The 11,422-nt window shown below is 37.6% G+C and overlaps 1 pseudogene across 1 annotated transcript in view; it reads right to left on the bottom strand.

The window, feature by feature from the left end:
• Positions 1-342: 342 nt before the first annotated feature.
• LOC308631401 (uncharacterized protein CXorf38-like) overlaps positions 343-11,422 on the bottom strand; it is a 31,253-nt pseudogene continuing 20,173 nt past the window's right edge. The window contains exons 2-4 of the transcript in view: positions 7,634-7,752; positions 940-1,230; positions 343-819 (exon numbers count right to left, since the gene is read on the bottom strand). The product of the transcript in view is annotated as an uncharacterized protein CXorf38-like (transcript). The remainder of the gene's footprint in view (positions 820-939; positions 1,231-7,633; positions 7,753-11,422) is intronic.

Genomic DNA, 11,422 nt, shown 5'->3' with positions numbered 1-11,422 from the left:
CACATCTAGCAGGGGACAGAACACTCTGTAGGAGCCCTTGACACAAGCCTGACATTTACCATGATAAGCAGCTAGAGGTCAGGACCAGAAAAGAATCTAACCTTCGAAATAGCAAAAAAAAAAAAAAAAAAAAAAAAAAAAAAAAAACAAACAAACTGGATGCTAACAGCAATGGCAGAAGAGTATCTAATATTTTTAGATTGGTATATATTACATAACCCCAAATTTTTGGAAAAAAATATATATATTTATATATATATTTCTTTTTCACAGAAAGGATGCCTGAGCTGGAAGCCATGCTAACTTTCACAGGACCTGCCTGCTTTTTGTTGAAGGTCAACCTCAGTCCTTTCTCTCAGGTGTCTGTCTCCCAGGTTCCTTTGAATCTCTTTTTTGATCCGGTGCATGGAGGCTGTCAAGCTTCTGCATGTCTTCTCTAAGACCATTTCTAAGATTTTCATTGTTTCTTAGAAATTCCTTCACCACTTCCAGTCAATTTGAGATCTCTTCAGGCAACACCTCTTGTTCTTCTGCTTGAAGATACATCTCTTCAAGTTCTTCCTTCAGTAATTCTATTTTGATTTCATTTACTTGGCTTGCACTCAGGTAACTTCCGGTTTCACATTTATACCCATCTTGCTGATCCTAGGGATGTGAACAGCCCAGTTAGATGTCAACTGTTCTATTCTATACTGTCATGCCACAATCTTTGCGATATTCTTGAATTCATTCAGAAAATTTTGGATCTATATCTTGGAGTCATATAGATGATACTTTCATCTCTGAAAAGTGCATGATCTCATTTCGACACTTAATCACCTCTGTGACTTTCTTTCAATCAACCAAAAAGTGATCACAGGAGTTGATGAAATTTTAAAGAGCAGCTGCATCTTATTCCTTAAGTCCTCATTTGTCTGTTAGTTGTTGGGGCATGTAGGCCTTGGTTACCTCCCAAGCATCCATGGGCCAGCGGCCCAGCCAGCAGTTTCCCCAGTGCATGTATCCATTTCTGTTGTGGTGTCTCAAAATCTCCTGTTTCCACTCCGCAAACACCTGACACTGTGGCTGAAACTGATGGGCACCACCTGCAATAGGTGGAGCTGGGGCCCAGGCCAGGGGCCAGGGTGAGCAGGCTGCAATGAAAGGACAGCATCTCACAGTGGATCGAGCCTTGCAGGCAGCTGTGCAGCAGCAGCAGGAAGTATCCTGCTTTCACCCAGTTCTTGTACTCTGAGAAATTCCCTTATTATAAATTTCAAAATAACTAAAAGTGAGTTTAAAATGTTTCACCACAAAAATATAATAGATCAGCAAAGGACTAAATAGACATATTAATGAGCTTGACTTTTTAAGAATTCCACATTGTGTGTGGTGTGTGTGCATGTGTGTATAAAATCATATGGCACCCCATTAGTATACACAGTTATTTCTTCTCAATTCAAAATGATGTTAATAAAGACACAGGTTGAGTTAATATTTATTGATTTATTGAAAGGAACAAGGGTTGTGTTCCTATTATGGTTCGAATCTGGAATGTCCCCCAAAGAACTCATGTGCTGAAAGCATGGTCCCCAAAGCATCAAGATACAGAGGTGGAGCTTTTAGGCAATGACTGGATCATAAGTGCTCTGAACTCATCAGGGGATTAATCCAGTGATAGCCAAATGGACGTCTGGGAGGTGAGACCTATTTGGAGCAAGTAGGTCACTTAGAAGTTGACCTGGAGTTTTATCTTCTCCTCAGCCACGTTCTCTCCCTCTCTTTCTCTGTTTCCTGGTTGCCCTGAACTGAACAGCTTTTCTTCACTAAGCCTTCCACCATGACATTCTGTTTCACCTCAGGTTCAGGAAATGGAGCCAGCTAACCAAGGACTCAAACCTCTGAAACTGTGAGCCAAAATTAATCTTTCCTTCTCTAAGTGATTTGTGCTGGATACTTTAGTAACAGCAATGAAAAACTAAATAACACAGATAGTATCTAAATTCCTTTTCTTTTGCTGCTGCTGCTTCTTCATTTATCCTTTTTCTCCCTCCTCCTATGTATAAACATACAATGACTTCATTCAATTTGGAAAGACTATCTTTCCTGCGTTGAATCACCTTTGCTTTTTTTGCAAAAGAGCAGTTAACCACATTTATGTGCTTTTATTTCTGGACTCTCTATTCTGTTCCACAGATCAATTTGCAAGTTCAACAACATTTTTCTTCTTCTCCGGTATTGTTGACTATTATGGGTCTTCTGCCTTTCTATATAAATTTTAGAATAAGTTCACCAACTTCCACAAAATAAGTTGTTGGTGCCTTCACTAGAATTGTATTGAATGTGTAGATCAAGTTGGAGAGAAGTGACCTCTTGACAACATTGATTTTTCTTATCTATGAGCATGGTATGGCTCTTCATTCATTTAATTCTTCATTTATTCTTTTCATCAGAGGTTTAAAACTTTCCTCATTTCCCCACGACATTTTTTTAAAATATTTTTTTAGTTGTAGATTGACACAATACTTTTATTTTATTTATTTATTTTTATTTGGTGTTGAGGATAGAACCCAATGCCTCACAAGTGCCAGGCCAGCACTTTACCACTGATCCACAAACCCAGACCTCCTTGACCACACTTACCAGGTTATGTTCCAAGTATTTTTTTCTTGATACTAGTGCAAATTATATTGGGTTTTTAATTTCATATTGCAATTGTTCATTGAGGATATATATAGGAAAGTAGTTGAATTTGTATAGTAATTTCATATCATGTAACATTATATAGTAACTTATTAATTATAGAAGTTTTTCTGGTTGAATCTTTGAGATTTCCAACGTAGAAAGTCAAGTCATCTGTGAATAAAGAGCATTTAATTTCTTTTTTCCAAATCTGTGTACCTTTCATTTTATTTTATTGTCTTACTGCATTAGCTAAGAATACAGGAGCAGTAAGAGGAGGCATACATGCTGTCCTTTTGATCTTAGGAGCAAACACCCAGGTTTTCACAGTATGTATGAGATTGGCTGTTGGGTTTTTTGCTTTGTTTTTGATAGATTTTTAGTCAAGTTGATGAATTTCCATTACATTCCTAGTTTCATGAAAGTCTTAGTTATGAATGAACATTGGAGTCTGCCAAATGCATTTTCTGGGTCTGTTTATATGATCAAATGATTTTTCTTCTTTAGTCTGATTGATGAATTAATCACTTTAACTATATTTTGAATGCTGAGCCAGCCTCGCACACCTGGAGTAAATATCTCTTGGTCTTGCTGTAGAATTGCTATTCTGTATTGCTAGATTCTGTTTGCTAATACTTTGTTGAGGATTTTTTTAAAAAATCTATGTTCATGAAAGATATTGGTCAGCACATATTTTTTCTATTTATGCCTTCATCTTGTTTTGGCATATAGCCCCATGGAAAGATTTGGGAAATGTTCCCTATTCTTCCATTTTTCTGGGAGAGATGGTAAATAATTGTTATCATATCTTCCTTAAATTTTTGGTAGAATTCACAGTGAAATTTTTGTGCCTGGTGTGCTTTCTTCCTTGGAAGGCTGTTTATTATTCACCTGTTTCCATTCCAGATATAGAACCATACAAGATTATTTCTGCTTTTGTGAATGCTATAGACTGAGTTTGTATCCCTTTAAAATGTATTAGTTGAAACATTGTCTCCTATGTGATGGTATTAGGAGGAGGGGACTTTGCGAAGTTAAGGAATGGGATTAGTGCTTTGATAAAAGAGGCCACAGGGGTCCTCACCCTTTCTGCTATGTGAGAACACATCCTTCTATATTCCAGGAAGTGGATCCTCATTAGACACTGAACTGCTGATGGCTTGAATTGATTTTGAACCCACTCAGCCTCCAGTAAGATGAAAAATAATTTTCTGTGTCAATTCAAAAGAATATCAATCCACCTGGTTTGTGGTATTCTGTTATAGCATCATGAATATGTGAAGATCCTGAGTTGGTAGTTTGTGTCTTTCATGTAATCAGAAATTTTCAAATTTATAAACATATATAATTTGCATGATATTCTTTTGTGAACCTTTTAAGGTCCTTGACATCAGTGGCCATGAACTTCTTTTTATTTCTTTTTTTTTTTTTTTAAAGAGAGAGTGAGAGAGGGAGAGAGAGAGGAGAGAGAGAATTTCAATATTTATTTTTCAGTTATCGGTGTACACAACATCTTTGTTTGTATGTGGTGCTGAGGATCGAACCCAGGCCGCACGCGTGCCAGGCGAGCGTGCTACCGCTTGAGCCACATCCCCAGCCCTCTTTTTATTTCTGATATTAGTAGTTTTAAAATCTTTTATGTCTGTTTCCTCTTCTCCTTCCTCTTCTTCCTGCCTCCTCCTTCTTCTCTCTTTGCTGTTTCCCCTTCTCTCCCAATTATCCTGGCATGGGTTTCTATCAATTTTGTTGATCTTTTCAAAAAATTAGCTTTGAATTTTGTGAACTTTTTGATATTGATTTCCATTTTAAATATTTCACTGATTTTTGTTCTAACTTTTTGTCTCTCTTTTTTCTGCTTTATTTAAGCTCTTTCTCTATTTTCCTAAGATGAATGCTTAAATTATCAATGATTTATCTTTCTTCTCTTTAATATAGGCATCCAGTGCTAAAATCTTCTTTTTAAGTACTGTTTTCTCTACATTCCTCAAATTTTGGCCAAGTGTCTTAATTTTCAAAATAATTCTGAATTTCTCTTGAATTCAGGATTGAATTCTTGAACTATTTGGCTCATGTACTGTCTCATGTCAATATTTGGGGAGTTTTGTTGTATTATTCTACTATATTTTCTACTTTGCTCCATTGTTGTCTAGGGCATGTTTTATATGATCATTATTCTTTTAATTTGTTCAGTTACATTTTATATCCTAGCATGTGATCTATCTTGGTTAGAGTTCTATGTGATCTTGAGAAGGATGTGAATCCCGCTGTTGTTGGATGGAGTAGTCTATAGATGTCAAATATTTCCAGTTAATAATTGTGTTTTAGTCAGCTTTTGCATTGCTGTGACTAAAAGGGCAGAACAAGAAGGACTTAAAGGAGGAAAGTTTATTTGAGGTTTTAGAGGTTCCGTTCATGGCTGGTTGATTTCATTTCTCTGGGCCTAAGGTGAGGCAGAACATCATGGCAGGATATGGTGGAGGGAAGCAGCAGAGCACATGGCAACCAGGAAGCAGAGAAAGAGCTCCACTCACCAAGGACAAAATACAAATCCCAAAGTCATACCCCCAGTGATCTGCTTTCTCCAGCCACAAGCTCCCTGACTACAGTTACCATCCAACCAGTCTTTATCAGCAAATGAATCCACTGATTAGGTTATACTTCTTATAATCTAATTATTTGACCTCTGAAAATTTTTGCATTGTTTTACACATGAGCTTTTGGGGGACACCTTATAGCTAAACCATAACATTCTACCACCAGCTCCCCAATTAGTCAATTTCCAGAAGTCTCCTTAGTTTTAACATTTCCAGGATTGCCCAAGAGTCCAAGTTCAAAATCTCATCTGAGACTCAAGACAAGCTCTTAGCTGTTGAGAGTGGCACAGATTAAACATTTCCATTCCACAGAGAGAAATAAGCATAGAAAGAAGAAATGGGACCAAAGAAAGCAAGACTGAAATCCAGGTGGGCAAATGAGTCCTGTAGCTCCATGTCCAGCATCTGGAGCACATGGCATCCTAATGTTCCATCCAAAGAGCTTGTGTAGCTCTATTCCTGTGCAATTGCTGGTTGCAGTTTCCTTGATTCCTGCAGCTTTCTTTTGCAGACATTTCAAATTACTGGCATCTCTTAGTCTTGCAGTCTCAATTGCAGCTCTGGCTTCCTTCTCACATCTTCATGCATCACCCTCTCAGGCTGCCTGTGAGGATTTCAACCCTGCTACACTTTGCCTGGCCTATCAGACCTTCCTTTGACATCTCAGTGGAAGCTTCATGAGCCCCTAACTCCAGTATCCTGCAAACCTGAAGAATCAACACCATGTGGTTGACACCAAGGTGTGCCGTAATCTCAAGCACTAGTCAAAGCTTCTGGGACCATGGCTACAGCAGCTTCTGAGTGCCTGGGCAGCTTAGCATAGTGAAATGACTTTTAAGCCCCCCATCCCTGCCCCGTTTAAGCAGCATGCTCCCATGGCTTCTTCTCAGAGGAATTTTACTTTTATACCCTGGAGCCTGAGATGCCAGTCCTGAGATGTCCTCAAGCCATCTTTCTTATTGTTTCTAGCTTCCCTTTAGTGGCTGTGTCTTTTAAAAACCATATCTCCCTTATCCCTAGTTTTATTCTCACTTTTATGGCTACACTGAAAGTTTTTTAAATCTTTCTTCTCTGTTTTCTGCTCCTGATTATCATAGTAAACTTGGCTAAAACCCACCAGCAATATATAAGCCTCTGCAGGAATGCTATGCTGCCTTAAAATTTTCTCCACCAGATTAATTAGCCTCTCACCTCTAAACTCAGCCTCACAGAAAGTCTCAAGATTTAGGTAAAATGAAGACAAATCCTCTGTCAGAATGTAATACAATATAAACCCCCAAATCATGCCTTCAGTGACCTTCTTCCTCCAGTTACCACCCAGTGAATCTTTATCAGTGGATTAATCTCCAATTAATTTAAAGTTCTCACAATCTAATCAATTCACCTCTGAAAATTCTTGCATTGTCTCGTACATGAGCTTTAGGATGACACATCATTTGTAAACCATGATATGGAACTATTTGGTTCAATGCTAGTTCTGTGGATTATTCGTTGAAGGACATTGAGTTCTCCAAGTAAAAAAAATAACTCGCCTATTTCTGCTTGCAATTTTTTCAATATTTCCTTACATAGTTTGATGCCTTGCTTTTAGATGCATAATTATAGATTAGTGTTAGTATGGCACACACACACACACACACACACACACACACACACACACCTATTCAAAATCCACTCTCAAATAATACTATATAGCTTCAGGGTTAGTACTGTTACATTGTAGCAGAATATTCCCAGTTTCTTTCTCACATAACATAACATTGCTGTCATTCATTTTTGCCTACCCTTGTATTATTATTGCCCAATACAATCCAGTTATTATTTTTCTATTTGATTAGATAGAATAAAAAGTGAGGATTTTATTTTACCTTCATTATTTAATGTTCCTCCCTTCTTTATGTAGATCCAACTTTCTTACTTATTAATTTTTCTTTTTTCAGAAAATTTCCTTTAAAATTTTTTGTAAGGTAGAGCTATTAACAAATTTCCTCCATTTATATTTCAGTGAGTCTTTATTCTTAACTTTTTTTCTTCTTTTTTTTTTTTTTTTTAGCTTCACGGAGAGCACTTATTATAAGGCCCCACAGTGACTTCCTGTTCTGCAGCTTCCTTGGCCCTTTTTGCCCAGATGCCAAAGTGGTGGCCATTGGCCGGATCCATGAGGAGACTGGCAAATGCCTAGACTCTGACTTTCTCTTTCTGTACATGTTCTGGATAGGCATTACTGGGCCTGTCAGCTGGGTGGCCAGTTAGAGTTCTTCAGCAGAACTGTCTCCCTTCTGGGAGTGGAGGGCTTTCTGGGGAAGAGGATGAGCTTGAAGCAGTACTCCTTCAGCCGTTGCACGTTGGCCTGTAGCGACAGTGTGCATTTGTTCCGCCTCTGGGGTCCACAAAGATGCTGATGGTCTGGGCCACTTTCTTGTGGATGCCTGCCACCTTCAAATCTTCCAGGCTGAAGCCCCTGCAAGCTCGGACTTTGGTGTGATACCGCACCTCACTATGGGCCCAATGGGTCCAGACTCAGGGCACCATGTGGTTGGTGCACTTTTGTTTGCCGGGCCTTGCTCCTGCCAATCTTCCCCATTGGCTGATTAAACTCTGGGGCCAGGCTGCTGGCCTGTCGGGGTGGAAGTGGGGCTTTAGAATCAGCTGGATGCCATGGCTGCCTGAGGCCTTGGTTCATAATTATTGATCGGTTTTTATAACACTTTAGATATTTCATTTCTCCTTCTTGATTGTATAGTTTCTGACAAATTTGATAAAAGTCTCAAACTGGTTCATATTTAAAGTTTTGTTCCCCTTCTCTGGCTTTGAACATTTTTTTCTATGATTTTCTGCAGTTTGGATATGATTTGCCTATGTGCAGATTGTTGTTTGTAGTATTTTTCAGATCTTCATGAATTTGTGGTTTGGTGTCTGTCATTAATGTTAGAAAACTCTTCCATCGAGATTGCTTTAAAATTTCTGTTCCTTTTTATCATTTTTTAATTTCTAGAATACCCATTGTGCATATTACACCTTTTGCCCTTATCACAAAGTTCTTGGAAATTCTTCGGGGTTTTTTTTCCAATTTTTTTTCCTCTTTGCATTTTAGATTGAAATGTTTTTGTTCGCCTATTTTCAAGGTTTTTGAGCCTTTCATTGACTGTGTCCAATTTACTGATGAACTAATCAAAGACAGTCATTGTTTTCCTGTAGTATTTTGATTTTTAGCAATTTTTTCAGTCTTTATTAGATTATCCAACTTTCTGCTTGCATTACCCCTCTATTGTTGCATCTTGCTCACTATTTTCTAGTAGACTTTTGTCATAGTAACCATAGTTATTTTAAATTCCTTGTCTCATAATTCCTACAATTCTACCTTATTTGATTCTGATTTTCATGCTCGCTTTGGGTCTCTCCAAATTGTGTTTTTTCTTGTATTTAAGCATTCTTGTCAGTTTTCTTTGAGAGTCAGACATAATATATAAGGCTCTGAAATGAGGTATAGGGGTTGCCCTTTGTCCATGATTTCACTTTATACAGTTTTATTTACCGGTGGCCAAGTATGGTCTGAAAATTCTAAATGGAAAATTCTAAGTAATTCTTAAAATATGAATTGTGCACTGTTCTGAGAAGTGTGATGAAATCTCATGCCATTCTTCTCTGCCCTTCCTAGGATGTAAATTATCCCTGTGGCAAGCATATCTACACCATATATTCTTCATACTCAACACCATGATGCTCCTTCTGATGTATTGTCAGGTCATTAGTAGCCTAATGCTGCCTCACTATGCCTACATCATTCACTCATAGCATCTTATCACATATACCTGGCACCATCTCACATCATAGAAAAAGAAGAAGAAGAAGAAGAGGAGGAGGAGGAGGAGGAGGAGGAAGAGGAGGAGGAAAGGAGGAGGAGGACTTTAAGATATTTTCAGATAAACTACCTTAACTTTTAAGTATAGTTTTATATTTAAGTATAGTTTTGCAGTATAGTTTTAATTATTCTATTTTATTATTACTTACTTTTAAGCTTTTACTGTGCTTAATTTATAAACTAAATTTATCATAGGTATATATGTAGAGCAAAAACATAGCATACATATGTAGGATTTAGTGCTTCTTGTGGTTTCTGCCATCCACTGTAGATCTTGAGAGTATCTCTGTGGGTAAGGGAGGATGACTAGATAAGCTATTGTTGTGAGATGTTATGTTTATCTAGTTAGCAGTTAGGTTGTGCTTGCTGTTTGCATTAAATGTGTATGTGAGAGGATAAAATTTCCTCTAGTGTCTTTGTATCTCCTCTGTTGTTTTTTGTGTCACTAGAAATCACCTCATAGATGAAATCCAAGTCTTGCAGTTCTTCCATGTGTAATCCACCATTATTATACAGCAACCTTATTCATGTTGTTTGGAAAGAGAAGGTGCATCTGGAATCCTTTGAGTCTCAGAATTTTAGTAGCCCTAGGCCTCTGAGCTGTGCCATTCACTTGTGCTTCTTAGCTTTACTGTCCCTCTTAGGTGAGGCAGGATGGATATGGAGTGCTAGAGTTGGGTAATTTCCCTTTCCCCAAATTGAATAAGGCTTTGGTGAAGTCATTTACCTTCTAGGATAATCCTTTTCTGTGTAGAATGCTTTGGGCTTATTTCAAAATGTTACTTTTCCCTTCCCTTTGTCAAAAACATGAATTTCACTTTTAAGAACTCTGCAGGCCTTCAAGAGGTAAAGGCCATAAAATCTTAGGGTCCTCCTCAGACTGAGCCCCCAGGAGTTTATAATTCTCAAGTTAATCAACACTCAGCTTAATAAATATTTTTAAGGGAAGAATGTTAGGGAAATCTGTTTACATAGGACATGTTTAAAGTGGAGTATGTTTCAAATGAAAAACAAGAATAAGAAATGTAAAATTTCACAAAAAATGAAATTTTCACATGAGATCACCTCCAGCCGCAGAGCTGACTGTGTCCTATCAACAGGAGTCACTCTTTGTTCTAGGGACTTATCATCCCAAAGGTAAATCTTGAAAACAATGGAAACAATGACCAGGAAAGAGTTTGCTCCTCTGGAAAGCAGCTATCCTCTCAAGGCAATGGCTTATGCACCTGGCAAATGGCTCACTCATCAACAACTTCTTTCAAGACCAGTTTTAAGGGTTTTGCTTTACTGTGCTTTAAACCAAAACTACTTCAAAACATTTATTATAGCACAAAATAATCGGTTTCAATGTGAAATTTCCATACATACATTCAACATGCTTGATTGATTGTATCTACTCCCCTCCTACTTAACCTGCCCCTTGTCTCTTTCCCTTTCCCTGGTAGTCTCCCTACTGCTTTCATAATGTCTTCTTTTCTTCCTATATACTACATGTAGAGAGAAAACATCCAATATTTGTCTAAGTCTGGCCTATTTTACTTAACATGATCATTTCCAGTTCCATCCATTTTCCTACAAATGACATAATTTTATTCTTAATCATGACTGAGTAAAACTCCATTGTGTGTGTGTGTGTGTGTATGTGTGTGTGGTCTAGAGGCACTAGACCACTATTTTGTATTTATTTATTTATTTTTTTAAAGAGAGAGAGAGAGAGAGAGTTTTTTTAGTTTTTGGCGGACACAACATCTTTGTTTGTATGTGGTGCTGAGGATGGAACCAGGGCCGCATGCATGCCAGGTGAGCTCGCTACCGCTTCAGCCACATCCCCAGCCCCCACTATTTGTGTGTGTGTGTGTGTGTGTGTGTGTGTGTGTGTGTGTATATATATATATATATATATAAACATTTCCTTTATCTAGTCATCTGTTTATGGATTCCTAGGCTGATTCCATTACTTTACTGTTTTGAATTGTGCTGAAATAAACATGCATGTATATATATCAAGTATGCTAACTTTAATTCTTTGGATAAATTCTGAGTAGTGATATACCTGGATAATATGGTAACTCTGTCTTTGGTTTTCTGAGGATCCTCCAAAATGATTTTCATAAAGATTGTACTAATTTATATTCCCACTAGCAGTGTATAAGAACTCTTTTTCTGTACATCCTCATCAACACTTATTGTTATTTGTGTTCTAGATGATTGCCAATCCTAATTAGAACTAGATGGAATTTCGGTGTAGTTTTGATTTGCCTGTTCCTGGTAGCTAAAGATGATATTTTTTTCTTTCTGTAATTGT

The sequence above is a fragment of the Spermophilus citellus genome, assembly GCF_964194105.1.
Source record: "Spermophilus citellus genome assembly, chromosome: 12".
Lineage (NCBI taxonomy): Eukaryota > Metazoa > Chordata > Mammalia > Rodentia > Sciuridae > Spermophilus > Spermophilus citellus.
This window is presented reverse-complemented; position numbering and strand designations above follow the sequence as displayed.